At 40.1% G+C, this 18,002-nt stretch overlaps 1 protein-coding gene across 2 annotated transcripts in view; it reads right to left on the bottom strand.

Annotated features, from left to right (window-relative positions):
• Window positions 1-15,819, bottom strand: part of FRS2 (fibroblast growth factor receptor substrate 2) — an 84,737-nt gene extending 68,918 nt beyond the window's left edge. For both annotated transcript variants that reach the window (XM_084633362.1, XM_084633363.1), the window contains exon 1: window positions 15,660-15,819. The gene's annotated coding sequence lies outside the window, so the exon portion shown is untranslated. The remainder of the gene's footprint in view (window positions 1-15,659) is intronic.
• Window positions 15,820-18,002: the final 2,183 nt, after the last annotated feature.

The following is an 18,002-nucleotide window of genomic DNA, read 5'->3' on the forward strand; positions in this document are numbered from 1 at the left end:
TAAAAAATTTCCAATGATAAAGATTTTCACAACCCCCCTTGGAAGCCTATTCCAGAATTTAACTACCTTTATAGTTAGAAAGTTTTTTTAATACCTAACCTAACTCTCTCTTGCAGCAGATTAAGCCCATTACTTCCCATCCTACCTTCAGTGGACATGGAGGTCAGTGAATTATAATCCTCATTATAACAGCCCTATTAGAAATGTGTTATCAACTTCCCCCCACACCAGCCTTCTTTTCTCAAGACTAAATATGTAGCTTTTCTCTTCATGCTGAAATTAAATGTGAAGGGGCAGCAGTGTGGTACCACTGTCTCCTGAGGCACTGGAAAATGGACTAAAATTGAACCAAAACTCCTGAGATTACCAGTCTCTGCTCCCTGTCAATCTAGATTGGGAAAAAGCAACCAATCAATCCAGAATTAGAGTTTGCAAGAAGAGAGTTAATTTACATTTGTCAATAGGGTTAAGTTATGAGGCACCTGGCAGCAGGCTTCCTTTGATGTAAAAGAATTTAAACACCATACTTTTTACTAACAGTCTTTGCTACAGTTTTATTTACAGCAACTATAGGTTTATGAGCAAAACAAGACATCTTCTCATTCCTTCCATTACTATAATCTTCCTAAATGCCACAATGTTAAACATGGTCACTTTATAATTTGAAGTTTCATACCTGACTAGCTACCTCAAGTAGAAAGAAAAGGAGTACTTGTGGCACCTTAGAGACTAACCAATTTATTTGAGCATAAGCTTTCGTGAGCTACAGCTCACTTCATCAGATGCATACAGTGGAAACTGCAGAAGACATTATATACACAGAGACCATGAAACAATACCTCCTCCCACCCCACTCTCCTGCTGGTAATAGCTCATCCAAAGTGAACACTCTCCCTACAATGTGCATGATAATCAAGGTGGGCCATTTCCAGCACAAATGCAGGTTCTCCCCCCCTCCCTCCAACACACACACACAAACTCACTCTCCTGCTGTGTGTGTGTTTGTGTGTGTGTGGGGGGGGGGGATTTGTGCTGGAAATGACCATAACCTTGATTATCATGCACATTGTAAGGAGAGTGATCACTTTAGATAAGCTATTACCAGTAGGAGAGTGGGGTGGGAGGAGGTATTGTTTCATGGTCTCTGTGTATTTAATGTCTTCTGCAGTTTCCACAGTAGGCATCCAATGAAGTGAGCTGTAGCTCACGAAAGCTTATGCTCAAATAAATTGGTTAGTCTCTAAGGTGCCGCAAGTACTCCTTTTCTTTTTGCGAATACATACTAACACGGCTGTTACTCTGATACCTCAAGTAGAACATTCATGGAAGGTAGTCTGACTGAAAAATCCACTAATGCTTTGTTTGGTGCTGGACTTGATTAATATCAAACGTTTGTAGTGGTAAGTAAAAAAAAGTTTATTCTCAAAGCACTCCAACTGACAGCCCAAAATGTTTACTGTTAGTGGCAGAGACACAGAAATACTGCAACTTTTCACCATAAATTGCTAGTTTTTAGCATTCCATCATTCTTTCAAAGTATTCTGCTGTGGTTCCATGATTAATCTTAAAAAGTCGAGAATACTGAAGGACTCTGCAGCTACATTTCTTTAATTGGTACAGTATGCCACACACTTCAGAAAGACATTTGGCACACAACAACTCTAAAGCCTAACTGTTTAAATAACCTCATAAATACAGTATCTCACTTATCCCTCCCCACTAGGAAGGCTTAATATCTCTCAATACATGAAAGGTTACATTCTTTTCAGTTCCTGGGTTACATCCAAACTTTGACATTTTGAATGACTAGCATTTGTATACTCTAGTAGTGGAAGAGCTGAATTTATTTAAGCCTGAATGCACCCATATGATGAAACAGAGAAAGCTAAAAATCTGTTTTACAGAAAAAAGTATACAATCATTAACCTATCAGCATTATCAAGAAAACAGAAGATAATTTGTTATCTAAATTGTAGCAAATTGCCTCTTTTTACAAAACCATAATTTTAGATATAAATCTACGTAAAGACAATTACCTTTCATAACTAGAATAAAGTATCTGTCTAAAAAAAGCCACAAGCTTTTACGTAGAATATTTGAGACTGCAAGTAAAAATCTGAACATCAATTCTAGATTTTCTGGCATGAAGAACAGAGTACAGGTTTTGGAATAAAATGTTGACTGTTATTTTAAGAAAGGAACAATGCAACTGTATATGGTTGTCAAACATTGCGGCACCTAAAGATATAGCAAATGGAACAAAAATAACTTTCAGAATTTTCATAAAGCAGAAGACATTCTTACTGAAGAATATAACTAGTTGCTTTATACATACACTGTTGCATTCATTCAAATTTTAATAACTTATGCCTAGGATTTAACATTTCAGAAAAGTATTACACTCAATCCTATTCTGACTTTAAATCAGTATAGAAGCCAGTTGATCTGTAGAGTTCCATTTCATCCATTCACCTTATATAATTAACAGAAAAGCACTTTATATTACAACATACAGAAGGCATAACAAGCTGGTTAATGTCACTCCATTTATTAGCATAAATGTGTCCTGTCCTTGTCAATCCCCATTTTTAATGCAACTCCTTTCCTTAATTGTATAATACTAAATATCTGCCAAGATCAGGTTATCTATGCCATACAGGTCTGGTACAGAGTTGGGCAATGCTTCAACCCATTCCAGAAGTGGGACCCACAAATACCCTAAACAACTACCTACCTAGAAGTAAACATCGCTACTTTAAAATTCCAGTTTAAGATTAAAATTAAAAACTATCTTATTTAATATCTGAAGTGTCTATAACTCAGCTCTCCTCATTAACTAATAAGGCTCATGTAGTATTTATCTGTCCCACAAACTCCAACTTCAGGGGGGCGGGGGAGAAATCAGGAACTGGGATATCAGAACTTCTTAAAAAAAAAAAAAACCCCACAGTGAATGAAGAAAAACAGCAGTCAGTTATAACGGCAAGATCCCAGAACGGAGTAAAAGCTGGCATCCTCTCAGACCAACCATGCCTTATTAAATACTTTTTAAAAATTTAGAGCAGAGGTTAAAGAATAAATTACTTGTTTTAACTATAATCCATTGTACCAATATGAGTATCGTGTAGGGTGATGAGGACCATCCAGTTTACCATATTAACCCAGTTAGATTTTTTTGCTCATGTTTTGTTTATAAAAAGAAAATTAACACTCAAATGACCAATGTCTTATATAGTTTTGCAATATATTATCTGGAAACTCCCAAACCAATGACTAGCCTAAATGCTGCACAATAAATGCTGAGATATTAAGTGCTATCCTAATTGATTAAAGGTTTTAAGCACCCAAAAGGCAAACACAGATCAGGATCTGTCCCTTTAAGTTCTAAAATTCTACAAGTTATAAAAAGGTAGATATGAGAGGTAAAGTTTGTCAGATGTTTAATGAATCTAGGTCCCAACCAATCTGAATGTCAACAAAATGAAAATTCCTGAAGAAAGAGGCAACAAGAGGACATCTTCAAAAGCTACTGCTGGAGTAACTTTTGTAGCATTTGTCTATCTTGTTTATACCCCTAACAGAGGGCCTTTAACAGATTTTAATTTGATTTAAAAGTAGGTCTTGTTTCTAACAGTTTGACCTCCTACTGTAGAAGGAACCAAACTGCTTTTAAAATGAGTTTAGAAACTGTAACTGTTTCAACTGACAGCTTAACAATAAATTCATCTTTTCACCGTCAGTGCACCGCAAACATTCAGGCCTCAAACTCTTTACAGTAATTGGAATGGATTTAAAACTTTAAAAAAATATTCTGATGTTTTTATTTACCTTTTACTTTTTGAGCCTTTAGTGTTCATGTTTAAGCTTTTCTCCACAAATGTGAGGTCTAGGAACTTTAAAAAAAAAAAAAAAAAGAGAGAGAGAGAGAGAGAGAGAGAGAAAGAGAGTTAAACATAATCATTTAACTCCGAGAGCTCAGGACTTTAAGAAGAAACACCAAATATTATAAGACTTGTAATGAAATCATGAGAGTTGGCAACATTGTGACCAAAATACCTACTTGGCCTTCCCAATTTCAAAAAATGTGTTTCCCTCATTAATTCTGCAGTAAGACCATTTTAAGGACAACCTGTTCAATATTGATTTTGTTCAAGTTTTAGACAAATATTTAGGTCATTTTCACCTAGGTCAGCTGATCAGGGATGACAACCTACTGTATTACTTTTTTCACCAGACCATATACCCTGGGCTCAAAAGTGTTTCAGAGACCAACCAGATGCAAGAAATCACTGTTCGCAACCATTTACTTAGGGTTAGAAAAAGTCATCTTCCCCTCCCACAAAACCTTTATTGTATGGCATTGTCATAGTGTCACCAATGAGCTCCCCTAGCTTAAAAGCACTTTGAATCACTAGGAAAGGAAACCAGGTTTGGAAGACTCACCCAAACACTTTTTCAGGCAGGTTAGTTATGTGCATAAGACTGTACGACGCACCTAATAGTAGAAATAATTTGCACTCACAAGACAGAGACCAGATGTGTGTCTATAATCGGAGGTGCATAGTTTGCCTGCATCCTTATCAGTTTAAGGAGGCAAGGTGGCAGCCCATTGCAGGTTTCAGGATTCGGTGCTTTATAAACACAGACTGACAAGCTAGGGTACCTGAACACCATGAGGTCTGGTCAATATAACTACCCCACTCAGGGGCATGAAAAATCCACACTCCTGAGCACCATAGCTATGTTGACCTACCCTTGGTTGAGAGATAGCTAGGACAACAACAACTTGGTCTTTTTGTTGTGCATAAGCATAAATATTAATAATAATTAAAATATATCTAACAGTCCTCCAACTAAGATCAGGGCTCCACTTTGATAGGTGCTGTGCAACACATATTAAGTGATAGTCCCTATTCTGAAGGTATAAAATGTGGCATGGAAGGAAAGGAAACAGACACATAGGGTGGTGAGTGAAATCAATGGCAGAGGAGTGGGGCTGGGTTTATGCACAAAAGGACAAGGGCAGAGAAGGAGGGAGGATAAGAATTAAACAGTGTTTTCATGGTAAGGAAAAAGGACTCTAACTTGATGCAGTACACAAGGAGGACCTAGCAACTACAGAAGTGATTCTTAACATCTTTCTTCTGTGTGGACTGCAGCAATATGGATGTCAAGAAGGCTGGGGAAGAGGCACTTACAGTAGTCAAGGTGTGACACTATATGGAATATGGGTGACCGCAATAAGTCTTACAAGAGGTGCTATGTAAGGTATCAGTGGAAAAGTTATGATTTGCTAAATAAGCTTATTTATATGTATCATGAGTTTAAATGTGTGTAATATATTGATATCTCAAATATGTGCTGTGGATCTGGGTGACACACCAAAACAGATTGGCATCAGCACTATCCAGCCTGTTTAATGGCCCATCAAGGGCAATCACCTGTACAATGAACCCACTGAGAGAAGCTTCTTAGTGGGGTGGGTGGGGGGGGACGGGGACACGACTCCAAGTGCATTTCCACTTGCTGAGAGCTTATGTTTGAGACAGATGATGTACAAGCCACATAGCAAAGAATATAAAAAGGCAGCTGCATCTTCTCCATTTTGTCTTCAAGCCTGCTTCTCACCTTGGAGTAACTTCCCTACAAACTGAAGCTTTGAACAAAGGACTGATGTGCAAAGTTTGGATGGTCTATGTTCCAAAGGGACTTTACACAACAGCAATCTCACCAATGCGGCTAAGAACCTGAAATATGGACTCTGAAGTCATATATATGTATCCGATTGTGTTGACCATTTAACAACTGTCTTCTTCCTTTTCTTTTTGTTTACAATAAAACCTTTAGTTTTAGATACTCAAGGATCATCTGGCAGTGTGGTATTTTGGGTAAGATCCAGACTAGTCTTGAACTGGTAGTGTGGCTGGCCCTTCGGGATCAGAAGAACATTTTGTAGTGTCTAGAGCTTTAAATAACTTCTCACTTTATTGGACCTATCTGCTGATTGGGAGCCGGCGACTGGAATGCAATAAAGGGACTGTGCGATTTATTTTTTTCTAAGCTTCTTGATAACCAGTATGAGGGATCAGGAGCTCAGTTTGTGACTGACTGGTGACTAACTAGTTAGCCACCAGTTTGGGGAGAATCTGCTCTCCTTTTTGCAGCCTGCCCTGCCTTTGGCATTTTCAGTATGGGTTACCCTGACACCTAAGGTCACATAAGGGCCTGAACGAGACCTTTAGCTGCGAAGAGAAAAAGAAAGGACTCATCTTGGAAACATTCTGGAGAAACAGGCAGCTGTATTTGCACATCCATGTTTTTTGTCCAGGTCCAGGGAGAGGATGTAACCAAAGTCGACTCCCAGGTTATTGGCCTGAGTGAGAGGGAGGATGGTGGTATTTGTCAGAAGTAATTGAGAATGGTGAGGGAAATGAGCAGAGACAGGAAAGGAAGAGGACTCCAGTTTAGGCCACACTAGTCTTAAGATGACTGCAAGAAATCGAGAAGGAGAAACAAGACTGGATGGTGGCACACAAATCAGGAGTTGAAGCTGTCTGAGAAGATGCAGTCACCAAAAAAGCCTGAGTATTGCGTAAATGATTCATAGAAATGGTGCATAAAGGGGTGTGTAGAGGGGCAGTCATGTGTGTCTCACCCACTGATAGGGTGCCTGGACCTACACTTTAAAGAGTAGGAGTGCATTTTAACTGTTTTAAATAAATTTTGGACTGGCGTATTGCACTGGTTAATAGTTGTAGTTTTAAGAATGCTTAATAACTGTACAATATCCACCTGGGAAAGTGAGGAAACAGATTGACAGAGCAAGAAAGGTACCCAGAAGTCACCTACTACAGGACAGGCCCAACAAGGAAAACAACAGAACACCACCGGCCATCACGTACAGTCCTCAGCTAAAACCTCTCCAGCGCATCATCAATCTACAACCTACCCTGGAAAATGATCCCTAACTCTCACAGACCTTGTGAGGCAAGCCAATCCTTGCTTACAGACAGCCCCCCAACCTGAAGCAAATACTCACAAGCAACCACACACCACAGAAACACTAACCCAAGAACCAATCCTTAAAATAAACCATGTTGCCTACTCTGTTCCCATATCTACTCTAGCAACACCATCAGAGGACCCAACCACATGAGCCACATCAGAGGCTCATTCACCTACACATCTACTAATGTGATATATGCCATCATGTGCCAGCAATGCCCCTTTGCCATGTACATTGGCCAAAATGGACAGTCTCTATGTAAAAGAATAAATGGACACAAATCAGACATCAGTAATAGTAATGTACAAAAGCCAGTAGGAGAACACTTTGATCTCCCTGGACATTAAACAGATTTAAAAGTACCCATCCTTCAACAACAAAAACTTCACAAACAGACTTTAAAGGGAAACTGCAGAACTACAATTCATTTGCAAATTTAACACCATTAATTTGGGCTTGAATAGGGACTGGGAGTGGTTGGTTCACTACAAAAGCAATTTTCCCTCTCTTTGTATTGACACCTCCTCCTCAGTTATTGGGAGTGGACCACATCCACCCTGATTGAATTGGCCTGTCAACACTGGTTCTCCACTTGTAAGGTAACTCCCTTCTCTTCATGTGTCAGTATATTTATGCCTGCATCTGTAATTTTCACTCAATACATCCGAAGAAGTGGGTTTTTTACCTACAAAAGCTTATACCCAAATAAATCTGTTAGTCTTTAAGGTGCCACCGACTCCTCGTTGTTTTTGTGGATCCAGACTAACACAGCTACCCCTCTGATAGTTGTACAGTTCTTACGACCGAGGAGGATTAGATTTGTTTTTCAGTTACCATTTTGCTGTAATTTAAAAGCAATATCATACTATAGTTTAAGGAAATAATTACATCTGCAAATCAATATTTGAAATATTTAATACAGTCCATCAGAGAAAAAACCTCAAAAGTGTGAAATACTCTGTAGCATTAATGCTTGGCTGAAAAGCCCTAACATTTAAGTGACACTGAATAGAGCTAGAGGATTTATTTATTTAATTTTTTTAAAAAAACCATTTTTATAATATTTACATTTGCAGTTTTAAACACTTATTTAAAAGAAGAGAAGTCTTTTTTTATATGAAAGAACTGTCTCTAAAATATCAGAAGAATTTTAACATTCTTCTCTGAAGTAGTCCTATCCTAGTCCTCTGTGTTGCTTGGTATCTTAATTTGCCTTTGGTTTCAAAACTGTAGGCTTGCCAAGAACTATTCCTTTCAAAACCTCAGGAATTCCATTACTAGTTTTAAGCTAAATTAAAGGAAAATAGAAGCATTCAATGCGTGGCAAAACTATGTACAAAGTGTTTGTTGATAGTCATAAATAGACTGAAAAATTTAGACACGTCTGAAAGACAACTGCTGTACAGTCAGCTCTGTTTTGCTCTGCTCTGCAACTAAATAAAGAACTATTGCTGTCACTTCAAGTAAGCTCAGCGTGCGATGCATTTGTACTGAACTGGAATATAGCAAACACTAGATCATTCATTCTTCACTTGAAACAGTTTATATATAAAACTGTAGTTTGCATTTCTGTGAAGTATAGTGGGAGATCCTCTAAAATTATTGCTTCAATGTCTCCACGTGGGGCAAAGGTGTCACTAGTTTCTAAAGACGTAGCAAAAACAGCCAACTCTCCATCACACTCAAGATTTCCTCTAGAACTCTTGTTCTACCACACAAAAAATAAAATAAAGCCATTCCATACTAGGAATACTTGTAAAATTAAGGATATGTTGTCAACTAGATTAAGCATGAAGATGAAAGTACAATTGTCAGGTTCTTAACTAGTATTATATTGATTGACATCCATATTTTAACATTTAAGTACAATCATCCAAATAGAAAAGGAGGACTTGTGGCACCTTAGAGACTAACCAATTTATTAGAGCATAAGCTTTCGTGAGCTACAGCTCACTTCCTCAGATGCATATCGTGACTAACACGGCTGCTACTCTGAAACCTGTAATCATCCAAATGTTTAAGCAATTAATTATGATCATTATTAGTAATCGTATAGCGGTAATGCTGAAATGTCTCCACCCAGAATGGGATGACATTGTGATAGATGCTGTACAAACATGTTGGAAGGCATGGCCTCTCCCCCAAAGTGTTTACAGACCAACTTGCTTGAAAAATAATGTTAGCAGTTATAGGATCAATCAAGGATAAGCAATTTGGCAAATAAGTCTGTGGTGTGACATAACAGTTTGTTGGGCCACACCATAGTAATCACCAGAATTATCAGCAAGGCAAAATGATTTAAATTACAGCTCTGAAGACAAGTTTAAAAACTTTGATTAACTGTTGCAAACGACAGAATTCCAGCTTCCAGCATACCAGGATAGAGGGTCCATTTTCTCTTTGAAAGAGAGGCAGGAAATTGCAGCAACTTTTCACCATTGAGCCAGCACACAGTAATGGATCAGTGGTTTACACTAACCGTCATCTGCTATATGAATGACTGCAGCAGCATCTCAGCTCTGCCAGTGCCAATACCACCATGAAGAAAAACCAACGGAGAGGAGTCAAGGAAAAAAGGTCTTCTCTTAGAACTAAAAATGTAATGATCAAACCCCTCTTGAATTTGAGTAGTCATCCAAAAAACCTGCAGTATTACAAATATGCCAACTGCCATATAGTACTTGGCTTTTATTATAGATAGATATTTCAAAAAAATAGTAGCTCTGAAGCACACATTTTCCTGAACAAGAGTCACGAAGTCAAATATACACAGAAAGAAATCTGAATACCTGAAAGAAAGCCAAATGCCTATTGAACACAAGCTTAAAAAATGAAGCTTACATCCAACAAACTAATTCACTTACAGTAGTGTGAAAGAGAAGGTAGAAAAAAAACCTAAAAATGTACTGGAGACCTTGATTCAGAAGTGTATTGTAATAGGACTGTTTCCACACAAACCAGGCATCCCTAACTTAAATGCACACTGCTATTTGGGTAAATGGAAAGGAAAATTAATGCAACTTCAGACTCTAACCAAAAATCTACTCCAAATTACAGGCAACACTAGTGTTGAAGCTACAATATTTTGCAATGCCACCACCACTTTGTAGTGACACAAATGCTCTCAAGGTTCTATAAAGATGGGTCCTACCTCTATTTTGCACATTGGGAATCAGGCACAGAAATGTTTAAGGGACAGTCCAATGACACAAAGCAACTCAGTGACACATGGGAACAGAAACCAGGTCTTGACACCCAATTCTCTGCTCCAACCGTTGAACCATGCTCATGGATTTAGGTAAAAGCAAAACAAGTTGTCCAGGTAACAGATATCCTGGACAGAAAAGCAGCAGCTGGTCACAACAATGCGGGAGCACCACTCTGTCCTCACCAAGCAGTGTGCAGAATATTGCCAAGGCCAACCACATCAAAATCATGAGCCAAGCCCCCACACAAATCATGAGATTTAAAAAAAAAATTAATAAAATGTGGGGTTCTTTTTATTTACCCTTTGGTTTTTGAGTCACTAGCATTCATATTTTCAAACTCTTCTTCCCAACCATGACAACTAGAAACTTTTGTTTTGCAACTCAGCTAGAAACAATGAAGATGGTAGTATGCCAGAGAATACATCACAGATCCAAGTATAAAGAGAATGAGTTTGTATACACTGATTACTACAGAAAAAGTCTATTAACAGAAAATTTAAAATCTATCCCCCTTAAACATTTTTACAGTGGAAGCTGCTGTATTTCAACTTCCACACAATCAGAATATTAATCTCTGTCTACACCAAGAAATTTGACCATCGTTGATAATCGTTTTTTATCACCTTAACTTTCACATACACAGAAAAACATTTCAATTATTTTGAAGATGTCAATGTGATCAATTTTACTGAGAGCGAGCGTGAGAGCAAGAGAGAGCGAGCACGCACACACACACACACACACACACACCCTTTACCACATTGTATAGTCTAACCATTTCCTTGGTAGACGTTTTAATTCACTGCTGCATCTGCCATAAATGCTAAACTAACCTATTTGCATTATGAATGATCACTGCCAAAATATTAAACCACACTAATGTAAATACATAGAAAATTATAACAAATATAGCAACACACTGAAAAGTTCAACTTATACTGAAGCCTCTTATTAATTTAGGGGGTAGGGATGTTGTGATTCTTCATACCCTTAAGAACATGCACATGTTCAACAGATTTGTCCCTTCTAACCTCACCACCAAGAGTTTCTCAGTTAAACTGATTATAGCTGGTGCGTCAAACATACTGCCCATGGGCTGGATATGGTCTGCCTGATGTATTTACATTTCCCACAGGACATGTTCAGACTGTAGAATTTCAGCTCTCTTTTTCTTATTTAAATAAGTTCCTAACCCTAATGGTTAAAAAAAAGTTTGTAAATGTAAACTTAGCTAAACTGCTGCAATGCCAGGTGCCTGAGTCTGCAGACAGGTAGAAACAGTGACTGAGGAGCATGAACTCCCCTTCTTCCTATTAATCTCATGGAGGGGAGCTAGTGTCTCAGATCTAAAATCCAGCAACAACATTTCAGTGTTAACACCAACTATCTTCAGCTGATCATGTTCATGGATAGAATGGGGAAGGAGGTGTGAAAATTAAGCTTACAAGGAGGTGGGAACTGGGAGCTGCTTCAGGTAAGAAAATGCAGAGGGAAAAACAGAGTAAACACACAGGGAAGATGGAGAGAGAAAAAAAGGAGACTGGGAAAAAAAACAGCGGGCAGAAATAACAGTGGCTCTAAAAGGAGGACATTTTTCCCACTGAACGTTGCTAAATATGACAATAAGGTACTAAATGAAGAATATCTAAGTTTAGTTACTACACAAAGGCCATATCCTTCCCTTGATCTCACTGCAAAGCTCCTAGTGACATCAATGTCAGACTGCTCTGGATCAAGAGGAGTCTGAAGTCCTCTATTTATGCCCCAGACCATGAACAATAATTTAACTTGCAATTCAGTCCTCTGAGCCAAATGAGTTTGACACCCCAGAACTAAAGAGATGTAGTATTTTTCAGTATAAGGTTGCTAAAAAGTTTATCAAAACTTAACACAAATAGAGCTCTATTCATTATTTTAGTAAGTTAAAAAATAAACTTTTTTCAATTTAAAGTTTAAGTGTTGTTTTAAATTTTTGGAGGCTTAAGAACAACTGCTGGTGTGCAAAACCCAGAAAATGAAATCTACAAATTGATCAACTTCACTGTTTTAGTTTCACTCTCCATGTTGAATAAAATGCAAAACAGCAGCAGCGTAAGTGTTGAGTTAACAATTATACCCCTAACTGAGAGATCCAAAGAGTCACAGCTCAAACTGACTGCAGTTTTTTAATGTGCCGAACATCCACACAAGGCCCTATGCACCATTTATGCCCACTTCAACTCCAAATTAAAGTTATATGGGATTTAAATGTTGCCTTAGGAAGTGCCCTGTTAACTGGCCCTTCTAATCAGGCATTAATTTCATCCACTATCTTTCTTATGAGCTGCATTCTTTAAACTATAAGGCCTGATCCATTGCTCACTGCAGTCAATGGGAATGAACTGATTTCAACAGGTTCTAAATAGGACACACAGTGAAATGGATGTAATTGCATTCATAATTCGTTTGGAACCACCAGAAAGTCTCTAAGAATACTGAATAAGAATAAAGAATCTATACAGCAAGATTAAATTATGTTACAAAAAGTAACTATTATTTTTAGAACATTAGATTTAGGAGGGTACAATTTCCATGTAGTTCACTGACTGAGCACTAACAGTACAGAACACAGAATAGACATGTATAAGCATATGAATTCAAGCAGACAAAATGCTGCAAATTTACATGCTTAATTTTACAAACCCGAATAGCCTGACTGACTTCAAAGGAACTACAGTGTAAAAGTGTTTGCAGGACAGATTATACTAACACAAATGTTAATATACATTAAGTGTCAAATATTTTATTTTTCCTGACAAAAATGACTGGCAACAGACAGGATCAGCACTTATTTATTTTTGAGTTATTTTTAATGTTAAAAGATGGCAAAATGGCAAACATGAATCAGTGGTAGAGTACCTGTGAAGACAAAGAAATGAAGTAGTTGAACATAGTAAGTCAAAACAAGCTAGAACTATTTATAGACTACTTAATAAACAGACAGGGGGAATTTGCCCCTAAATAAATATAAATATATTTCGGTTAGGTATGTCTTTTCATACATGTGTACATACAGGATTACTTTTTGGTACATCTTGAAAATCCTCTCCCCACCTACCTAAGTCAGATGACTCTGTTATTTGTCACTTATCAGTCTGAGTGCTGAATTACTTTTAGTCTCAAAGTAGTGCTTGCGGGCAGCTCTGCAGGGGGATGACCCTGGGAAGGATCAGGTTGCCCTCTAATGAGCTGATTAGCCTTGCTACTCTGAGCATACATAATTTCACCACATTTTCAGGTAAAATTAGATTAAACTTCTTTCCACCACACTCATTTCAATTCTGAAGCCTTGATGACATTACAAAGAGATGGTCCACAGAAAAACTGCAGTATAATCTTAAACAACAAAATTGACCAACTTGTGTTTAAAATAAACAAGTATGAAAGTAAGCAAAAATCATGGAAAGACGTTTAGCTACACATATATTCACAGGAATGTTGTTTCAATAAGCATTTTCATTTTTTATTGACACAGAATCATATGAACTAAGGGGTTGTTAGGTAAGGCGCGACATCCAAATTAGAGTCAAATAAGGAAGGGAACTAAATTTATGAATATTAGCATTGGACTGGTAAATTTATTCCAATATAAACATTTCCTTTTAAACAAAAAAACCCAGCAAATACATTTATAAAGCACTGTATGTTTTCAGTGCAGTATTTAACCAAGGAAAATACACAACAGAGTCAACTTGCAGAATTCTTGCTGACTTCAGTAGGAATACAGGGCATTTACTGGATCTGAACCCACATGTCTTAATACCAGAGCATCACAAATGCACCACAAAAACATGCAATATTGTATACAGTTCATCTCCCAAAAAGAAAAAAATGACAACATAGTTATCAGATCATAAAAATGGTATTTTAATGTAGAATGGCTACGAATATTTTAAAACTGTTTAAGATCAAAATAAGTTATTCAGAAAAACTATATGCACATTATGCTAGATGTCACTTACATATTAGTGTTCAGACAAAAGAGTTAAGTAGTTTTAGAGAAGTATAGTTACAAAAGTGTCATTAGGAAATGAAATCATCAGAAAAAAATACTAATACAAAATATTGTGGTTACACTGGAGAAAATGACAAATACAAAACTCTTCCCAATATTAAGCCTGACTTCTATTATTTACATGCACCGCAATTGAAAGGTATATCATTCTATGACTAAGTGTCAAATAAAATTTTAAGTGATACCTGAATATGATCATTGCTTTCTATGAATTGCCAATGAAAGGAAGATTAAAATTAGCTAAAAAAAATTCAAGATGTTAAAGCTCAGTATTGCAGACATAGCACTTACAAAGTTGCAAAACTGTCAGAGAACTGATTTAAACAAAAAGCTGGTCTAAACCTTAGCTATAGCAGACCTGGTGGTCCACTATAATTAACTAGGATGTGAGGCACCATTTGCACCGTTTAACTTTCTGAGGCCAATCCCCACCAAACTAATCCTAGCAGGAGATTACAAAAAGGGAATTTTCTACTTGAAATATATTCTGTTAAGTATAACATCTAATATATTTTCACCCACAGAGGATCATTTTTGGGTAAATTTTCAGAATCCTCTCCTCTCCCCACCCACATATATCAGACACTTGTGTTATTTTGGCACTAACTCATCAAACTAGCCAAACTCAGAATTAGTTTTGAGAGTCAGGAATAGCACCTTTAAAGTTCCAGGACTACTGGGCATTAATACACCACAATCAGAGGCATGCAACAGCAAATATACTAGTCCTAAAACGCACATTATAGAAGCAGTTAAAGCTACAGAGGGAACCTTGACAGGACACACAGGATAAGGCTGACCCAGCAGGCAAATCAGCTGGTGCATGGTCAGCAAGCTCAGGGACCACAACGTACAGGAGCTGCCTCCAGTAAGCCCTCAGTCAAGACAGCTTTAAGGGCTCACCTTTGTTTTCACGGTCATTTCTCACCTCTCCCCCCACCCCCACACACTCTATCCCCACTGGCAACACACGCAACGGCAGGTTAGCCCCCCCGCAAACCAAACCCAACCCCTCACCTGAGCCCTACACGGCGATGGTCTCCAGCCCTACGCTCGCATCAGCGACTTGCCAACCCCACGCCCAGGCCCCCAAGCACGGCGGCAGGTCCCAGCAGCGCCCCCTCCCCCCACTGACAGAAACACGTCCCCAGCCCGGCCCCCTCTCCCAGCGGCACGTCTCTCCCCAAGGGAAGCCCAGAACAGGGCCAATAGGGAGCAGCGGCTCCCGCAGCCCAGGACGCTCCCGCTGGCACGAGTCACCGCCAGGAAGAGCGGAGCGGAGCAGAACCGAGCCGGGCCCCAGGACGCTGCGCCCCCCGCCCCCAGAAGCCGGCTGCCGACACCCGGGGGAAGGCGCCGGGCGCAGAGCCGGGCCCTAACCAGCACTTACATTCTCCATGAGCCCAGGACTGGCCGCGAAACCGGCAGGGGCAGGACCGGGCCGAGCAGCCGGGGGCTGGGAGACCGCGGCGCTGGGTCCTTTCACAGCCCCAGGAACAACTGCAACTCTCGATAGCGGCAGCCGCAGGGCCTCGCTCTGGGCCGGACTCTGCCCGGGACAACTTCCGGGGCAAGCCCCACAACTACTTCCGGGGCCAGGGAGGGGGCGTGGTCCTGGGAGGGGGCCGGGGGCGTCTCTGGCGGGGAGCGCCCTGGCCTCATGCGGGGCGGGAGGAGCCGCTCGTTGGGAGTACGCGTTTGGGTAGCCGGAGCCTCGCTCTCACGCCAACGGTTGATCCCAAGTGCGGCCTGCCTGAGCTCATTTACATATTCCTACGTAACCCTGAACTCCCGTGCCCCGGCCGTCGCGCGCCCCAGCTGGGCTCGGGCAGGCTCCGGGAGCCGGCGTGTCACTGCCCTGCTGGCGCAGCCTGACTCGCCGTGCAAAACGCAGTGAGGCGCTTGGGCTGTGCGAGCGTCTGCTGGCTCACCTCATGCAGCCGCCGCCCCCGGAGACTCTGGTCCTCGCGGCGCGTTAGGAGCTGACAGTGGCTTTGATGGTGTAAAAGGCGCAGCCCATGCCTCAAAGAAATTGCTAAAGAAAACAGCTCAGCGGCCTGGGAGGAAGAACTAGGAATTCTGTGTGTGTCAGCTGCTGTTTTCCACGGCATGCATCCCATGAAGTGAGCGGTAGCTCAGGAAAGCTCATGCTCAAATAAATTGGTTAGTCTCTAAGGTGCCACAAATACTTGTTTTCTGCTGGGCACCAGAGAAGTGCGTTGCCAGGCCCGTTCCCGAGAAGGGCCGCCAGCAGTTTCCTTGTAGAAACTTCCTGATTTTGCAAGTTTGAAAAGATGAGGTACAAGGGGTTTTAATTTGCTTTTTTTATTACTTGTGACTGGGCACCAAGAAGTTGGTTTCTGTCGTGTTTAGATGTTGCTTTATAGTCTTCAAACACTGTACAAATGTATCTTCATGTTCTTTTTTTAACTGTTGATGTATAGAAAATTATAAAGAGGGAGCAATATAATTAATACAAGAAGATGAAAAAGGAGGAATGATGAAAATAGAAATGATGGGTATGTCTGCAGTGCAGTAGACACCCTCAGCTAGCTTCAGGGCTGTTTAAGTGTGGTGTAGAGCCGTGGTTTTCAATCTGGGATATCCTGGAAGTATGTAGAGGTCCTCTAGGGAGTATGTCAACTCATCTAGGTATTTGCCTAGTTTTGCAACAGGCTACATAAAAAGCACTAGTGAAGTCCGTACAAACTAAAATTTCATAGAATGACTTGTTTATGCTGCTCTATATACTATGTTATACGGTAAAGTAACATGTATACGCACTGTATTAGACATGTTCTATGTCATTTACTTATGCAGGCAAGCACGTTAATGAGATTGAAGTTGTCATGGAGTGTATGCAGTTGCAATGTAAAAATGGATAGAATTTTTTAAAACAAGCTGGAAGCAGTGGTAGTGGCGACTGAAAATAGTAAGAAATTGAAAATGACGGGGAAAAAAAATTATCGCTTCTGCAAGGAATCTATTGCTTTTGGATTCATGTCTACAAATAGCAATCTACTTCAAGCTTTGTGTTTCCTTTGCAAAGAAACTCTGTCAAACAACAGTTTGAAGCTGGCACATTTGCCATGACGTCTGAAGACAAAACAACCTCTGTATGCGGATAAGCCAGTAGATTTTTCAAAGAAAGCTTTGAGTTCCAGACTTGCCAGCTTAAAATGAAAAAAGCTTTTGTGAGCACTATACCATCTTCAAGCAGTGCAAATACGTTTTAAGTGAGGTGAAACTTAAGAGTATGCAAGACGAATCAGGCTCCTGAAAGGGGTACAGTAGGCTGGAAAGGTTGAGAACTACTGGTGTAGGGAGGTTCCAGCTCTGGTTTTATCCAGAGTTCTAGGATTCTCCCAACTCGCAGGATCCTAGAACTTTAGTGCCAGCCCAAATACTGCAATTAAACAGTCCCTTAGCCCAAGCCTGCATGAGCCAGCCATCGGTTTTTAATTGCAGTATAGACATACACAAAAAAGAGTCAAAGGTAAAGTGCACACCACACAGCTGGGCAGGGGCGGCGAGTTCTATGGGCCCATGGTGCCTGTGCTTCACCAATGTGAGAGCAGGGGGTCCAGCTTAACCAAAGTTTGGGGCCAGGTCCCTTCCCCAGCCTGGCCTGCCACTCCGGGAGTATCCCCCCTGGCCCTGCCTGCCGCTCCTCTGAGTATGCCCCATCCCCACTTGTCCTCGCTCCCTACCCCAGAGCCTTCTGCACACTGCG

The sequence above is a fragment of the Lepidochelys olivacea genome (genome assembly GCF_965140295.1).
Source record: "Lepidochelys olivacea isolate rLepOli2 genome assembly, chromosome: 1".
NCBI lineage: Eukaryota > Metazoa > Chordata > Testudines > Cheloniidae > Lepidochelys > Lepidochelys olivacea.